The sequence below is a fragment of the Glycine max genome, chromosome 8, assembly GCF_000004515.6.
Source record: "Glycine max cultivar Williams 82 chromosome 8, Glycine_max_v4.0, whole genome shotgun sequence".
Lineage (NCBI taxonomy): Eukaryota > Viridiplantae > Streptophyta > Magnoliopsida > Fabales > Fabaceae > Glycine > Glycine max.
The window spans coordinates 39,618,161-39,625,606 of NC_038244.2; positions in this window are offsets into that span (position 1 = coordinate 39,618,161).

Below are 7,446 nucleotides of genomic sequence, written 5' to 3' on the forward strand. Positions count from 1 at the left end.
TGAGATTTCTTGGCATGGGTGACATACGTATATAATTTAGATTCTTTGCGATGGGGTATAATTGGGATGTAGGGCAGGTGGATTTTATCATGCCGAGCCTGGAAAAGTGCCCTCAAGTGTGACAAGGCGAGAAGCATTCGGGTTATTCTTCATACTCAACATATTTAATTTTTTTTTGACTTTATCCTGTTTTACTTCTTCGTTCTAATCAATTGAACTAATAGGTTAATTATGTTTAAAAAATTAATGTTATTATATATAACACTAAAATTTCTATTATATATTTAATACACATAAATTTAAATAATAAATTTTGTAATAATTAATTTTGATATAATAATATTTTTTTACATATATAAATTTTTATATGTTTCTGTTGCATCGAATTGGATGTGCAGAGGAATATGCAACATAAATATGATTCTGTTATATAAGTATGTAGTTAAATCATGTTTTTTTTTTCTTTCTCACGTATCATAATGAAAATATGATTTTGTTACGTATGTATGCAATATAATCATGTCTCCGTTGTAATGTTTGATTGACAACATGCCATTTCATTACAAAAAAGCATTTGAATCATAATACAATAACAACGGCCAAAATGTGTGACAACTGACAAGCTTCAAGCTTCGTAATCTAACATTAGAGGAATAGTAATTGAGTTATAACCAAGGTTTTTGAAATTGAATCAGTTACTGAACCAATGAAGATATTGATTCAAGGTTCAATAGTTCAAGTTGAATTATTTTTATATTTTTTTAATGTTATATAATATTTATTGATAAAAAATAATAATAGTAGACAAAATAATTGATACATATGTGAAATATTTAAATATGCATTTTTATTTATCTTAAAAAAATTGGTTTAAATAAAAACTTGAAAAATTAAGATCGGTTCAATACTAGTTCTCTGTGTTGGTACAATTCTGATTTGAACCAATTTGATCGGTTCTTTATCGGTTTCCACCTGTTTTGAAATGTCCCATTTTTAAGAGTATCTAGACCAATCACCAGACTAGTTCCGGGTTGAATCGGTCAGTCCGGTCTAATCTTGAAAACATTAGTTATAACATCCCTAAAATCAATACACATAACATGAAGAGGTAATAACAAGTACATTAATTAATATAAAATTAATTAATTAAACTGAATCTTTAGAAATGTCTACTACATACTGAGATCCTCTAATTAAATGAAATAATATTAAGTTAAATTCTTGTATGTGTTGTAGGTACATCTTTGCCATGAACGAACTTCAATAATGTAACATTTTCTTCATTGTGGTGCAATAAAAAGCAAAGGATTATTATCCATTAAAAAACTATATTATCATTAAAAAAGGATAGAGTTGAATCTCTGAGCAAATTTACATGCTTACAATACTAAATGGTCTTTGGTGTATTTAAGATCACAATTCAAGAATATTCAAGGTTACTATTTGAGTCAACCCAATGTCAATGTAACTATACTTGCAATCATAATTTGAGCCTTTCAATGTTGGAGGGTAGATGTGGAGACACTGAAGACTCAGGAAGTGTTGGTAACAGGAGTGTTTAGTCTAGTTTAGTCTAACAATATAACACATTCAAAAGATAATAAACTAGATAAAACATGTGTGTGATAGAATATAAATGTCAATGTAAGCATACTTCCAATAATAATTTGAGCCTTTCGATGTTGGAGGATAGATGTGGAGACATTGAAGACTCAGTGGGTGTTTGTAACAGGAGTGTTTAGTCTAGTTTAGTCTAACAATACAACACATTTAAAAGATACTACACTAGATAAAACGTGTGTGTGGTTGAATATAAACTAATTATGGGCATGTGCTTTGCACAATGCAATGCAAGAGAGAAAAAGAGAGAAGGTAAATTGGAAAATAGAAATGAAAAAAAATGGTGGGCCCAAATATAATGTGGCCATGACATGTGGCGGTGGCTGGATGTTTTTAATACAAGTATAGATTATGTCTAACGCCGCCTCAAAATAAGACCTATAAGATGCAACGTGGATTGCTCTGCCTCTGAAGCCACATTGATCTTGTTTTGGGTAGAGGACCTTTCAAAGGGTCTCATTATCCTACTAGGTAACAAGACCTTGGTTCTTAACCTTTTTCGGGGCCTCAGATTAGCTATGATAAAGACTTTGACACTGTTGTGATGGTACACCTAAATGGTTGCAGAGGTTAGAACCCATTTTCAAACAATAAAAAATTAATATAAACAATCGAATTTAGTGCTTAACAAATACACATAGAAACAAAGAAAAATGTAACTTTCTCGCTTCTAATAGGACTTATGATGACCTTTCCATTAGCGTCCCTTCGAATCTGCCTCTAATAAAAATGAATTTCAAAAGACTGCATTTAACATTGATGAAGCTAAGTTTTTTACTCTAAAAATCACATTTCTTATAGTATTCAAGGTCAATGATTTTGGAACTAAATAGTACATTTCAACATCTTATTTAAAAAATAACGTTATTTATTAGATTAAGATGATTTTTTTGTCCTGAATTTAAGATCACGGTGTTTCTAGATCCAGATCCATTATGCTAGAGACTAATCTCATTCGAAATATGTGGTCATCACTAGTTCAAGAGATTCAAGTCTGTAAATTATATTTTATTGTAATCTTTTTTTTATAGTAATTTGCACTTTGCGTTAACAATTAGGTAATCCGACCACAGAACCAACAGATGATGCTATAAATTTCATTGAGGCGCCAGTTGTTGGATTTAAATTCATCTACAGATCTTAGGAAAACAATGAATATATTACATGATTATTATCACTACTAATGGTGTTATTAGCTGGCAGATAGGTAAGAACATTAAGGTTGCTGGTTAGGTCTAAAAGTACAGTAATATAGTTGTATACTTGTATATTTAATTCTCTTTAAACTAGTAGGTACCATTGTGTGTAAGTTTTTCAATGAATTTGATATATAATTATATATATTCATTAACGATAATGTACATTTAATTATTATTTTCCATAAATTAATAAAGAAAATTACCCCTCCAATTTTTTTAATAAGAATAAATTAGTATATTTTTTTGTCCTAATTACAACGAATATAATTTTTTTCAATGTATTAATTAATAATTTTATTTGATACTCTTTATTTATTATTTATTGTAAAGTCTATTAACAAGACACTTACTAGTATATTAGAGTTAGATTGATTTTTATTGTATGCTTTAGTTTAAAATATAGTGCAATAATTTTGATTTACTTTTACTGTACAAGAAATGCTGACAACATATGTTTTTTTTTTTAAAAAAAAATAACAATAGTAGTTAATTTGTTAATTTTTTTATGAGAATGATTTGAATTCACCATCTCTCATTTTATTCCTCTCAACCATAAAGTTAATTTTATAATTTCTACCGATAATACTTTCTAACACATTATTTTAAATATATTATTTACTATTAGTTAAAATTTATTAAAAATTATAAATTTTAGTGTGAGACTCACTTCTTATTTAGTGACTCTTTCTAATTTTATAGATTTAAATAATTTATTTAATAATAAGATATGGATAATGATATCCATACATCCCAAATTTAGAATGTATGGGTAAAAGGAAGAGAGAGATATAGAGAGTAGAAAAAAAAAAGAAGGGAGAAAGTATATGTTATTCCATTTAATCTCAAATATAAATAATAAAAGTTTGTTATTATTTTTTATTTGTCTTAAATATAAGAAAATCTTAATTACTTATGTCTTATTTAATAAAAAATTTTCCAAAATACTTTTCATTTAATAAAACGAAGACTTTTTTTTTATGTTTGATATCAAGTTTCAATAAATGATAGTTTAGAAAAAATATTTATTTTTTAATTACAAATAACACAATTTAATAAAGTTAATTAATATTGTTAATAAATATAAGATGTATTTTTTTTTTTAAAATCGAGACTAGAAGGAGTAACACTCTTCAACCTTCAGTTAAATTACATACATATACAGGATAAGATATTATAATTTTTTGTTGTCATCCAATATCACTCAACTACCCTTTGATTTATGTGTATCAAACACCAACTCGTTGCTCTTCTCATTCGCTCCACCGTAGACCCACCTCAAACTCTGCAAATATTATTCTTTCAATGAATCGATTTGAGAGAGACCACTAACATTGGCTTATTGTGACTTGGTTTAACAAGGATAACAAAACAAAATTGGAGTCTCTGTCTTGCAAAGTTGGTATCTTCTCTATATGAGACTGAGATTTAGCAAAGCCAACAACCCATGTTAAACTAAGTTTTTTTTTTATTAGTTAATTTTCATAATTATATATAATTTTGTTTTCTTGAATCTTGATTTGGGGTTCTTTAGTCGGTGACCAGCTAACAAATATGGCCCATTATATGTCAATGATGACATAGTGGAAAACCTTCCAATTTTCTTGTAGGGCCCAGCATCAAGGTCTATTAATTTGTTGCCTTCAAAGGGGTTGACAAAAGTGCAAGAAAACAATTTTTAGGGTTTGTCTGAAAAACACGAAGCATTTCTATATCTACTCCTGTTTTCTTCTTCTTATAACATGTATTATTTTCCTGAGAAAAATAAATTTTACTATCTATAAGAAATCAGGTTTTCTTTCATAAAGAAGCCATAAAGACTAATGCCTTTGGTTCTGCATGGAAAGACACATTTGACGTAATTTTCTGTGTCTCTGTAGAATCAATTATATTTTAGATATTTTAGATTTATAATGAATAATTTAAATTACAATATAAAATTATTTTTAATCATTGGTAAATTATTTTATAAACTATTGAAATTCAATTTAAAGACAATGATAAAAGAGGTTAGATTTGAAAGAGATAGATAATTAAGAAGATCAAAATACTAATAATAAAGATAAAAGAATGATAATCTGATATAATTGAAAGATAAAGTATTCTTGCTAATTACGGGATGGCATGTAAAATGCACATCCAAATAAAGAAAGAGGGTGTGTGAAATGAATATTTCAAACTAGAAAAGAAGAACATTTAGAATGTCTAATTGAGAGTGAGGAGAATAAAAGTCTCATTTTTTAAAATTAGTATTCTAATTTATAATATAAGAGTATATTTTCTATTTCTACATTATTATTATTAATATGAAATGTTACCAAAGGCTACTTTTCTTTTTTGTTACACAACAATTCCACTGAGGTTTAAATCTAGGACTTCATACAGATCCAAGTGGTTTTACCAAAGGCTACTAAATAGAGAATTTTAAATTATATAAAAGACTATTTAAGATTAATTAAAAATATTATTTTTGTTGTATCATGCATAAATTAATTTTTTCTTCTTCTTTTTGGACATACAATGGCAACAGTGAGAATCAAATCTAAGATCTCATGCATCAACTCCAAACCCACCATTAGGTCAATCCTATGGGTACACACCTGAGATTTCTTTTATTATATCATAGTATGTCAATTATCTTATTGATATATCTAATACTAGAATTTTAACCTATGCAATGCATAAGATAAATGCTTATTTTATATAATTAAAATTTATAATAATAAATATATATATATATATATATATTATAATTAAAATTTATAATAAATAAATATCTTTTAATCTATAAATTATAAGAAAAGAAAGAAGTAGTCCTATTCAAAAACGATAAATAATATATATTATAATACAATGTTATTTTTAACTATTTGATCATTTTTGGCGGTTAAGAATGTATAAATAAAGATAAAAGGGGAATAGTTTGGGATAGTTGTGAAATGATTTTTTTGAGTTGTTAAATAAAAATTAAATTTAAAATTAAAATTATGAACTATATTTAAAGGTATAAAAATAAAATAGATTGCAGTAAAAAAATAAAATAAAATATGCAATATATGAGATTCGAATAACAAATGTATAGTACAATTCACATGAAAGTTCATAAGATACACAGTCATATAATTAATAATATATTTTTTAAAAGGATAATTATAATGTTTTGATAATCATTAGTTTTTTGAAATAATTAAATTTCAATCAAGAAAAAAAATCTTTAAATAAAACTACTAAATCCTTGAATTTGAAGGCTTTGCCCATCTTAAATTACACATTGACTCCCACCTAAAATTGATGATAAAAAAAAAAAAAAACTTCTGTTATATACTCTTCTATAGATATCACATTTAGGCTATTTTCATTGTGCCCACCACACTTTTTCATACATTATGTTTTTTCGTTTAATTTTGCCACCTGTACTTGATACCAGATAATATAGTATCCACATTATGCACAGACTTAAATCAAATCAAATTTATGGGATCATTTGGTAGCATAGTGAAATCTGATTCAGTTCGATCGGTCAAACTAGTTCAATCAAAATTTAATGGCCTAATCGAACCAATTTTACTATTGGATTGATCACACAATTGATCTGACATGATCCAACCAAATCTGTCCAGTTAAATACCATATCTTGGTTGGTTGGATTAGTAAAACTTGGTCGATTTTACAAAAATTAAAAAAAATAAAATGAATCACCTCTATAACATTATTTTGATGTCTCATTATTATCAATTGTTATTTTGGAGTATGAATAAATTTTTCTTACTCAAATAATGTTAGTTATATACTTATATATAATAGATACATATATAATTTTGAGTTCTGAATTAAAATCGGATCAATTATTCACATATACCACTAACTTACTAACCCACTACTTCAACCACATGAATGAGAGCATCAGATTATACAATTATGTTTGGTAGCATTATTCTTTATGATTTCTTGCCATAAATATTTTACTTCATTAAGTTTCTAACTTCTTTGAAGTTTCTCGTGAAGACTAGTTAAAAAAACTACATGATTAGATTTAAACAATTGTAACTTTCAACGACTAAGACAAAAATCAATAACAAAAATCAATAACAATTATAACTAGTAAATTTGATAATCGAAATACGTACGAGGAACATGTTGTATGACAGCACTAGAAAAATTCCAAAAGACAAATGTGGAATAATTAAATTTGGAGCACTAACGAGAAAATTCTAATAATGTCTGAACTCTGTTAAGTCCTGACGAGAAAATGTCTCCACCTCACTTTTCACCCATCTTGTCATCTTAGCAATCAAAAGCTATGCGAGAGAAAAAGATTGGAATTCTTTGTTGTTTCTTTTGCTTCTTAACCCTTAGGTTTAATTAAAGCAAATTCCAGAGAAAACCAAAGCATCCAAAAAGCAACACCCAATTTTGACTTCACTATTAATCTTCCTACTCATTGCAAGAAATTGGTAATAAAGACCACTTTTGTCACACTAATATAATAATGGCCCACATTCAAAAATAATTTTTTGGAATATGAAATCATCATCTTCTGTCATTGTGATTTTTCCAACTACTCTCTTTTCCACATAAACTCTTCCAAGTGTTGCTTTCCTAGAACTTCACAACTAAAACAGATGGTAGA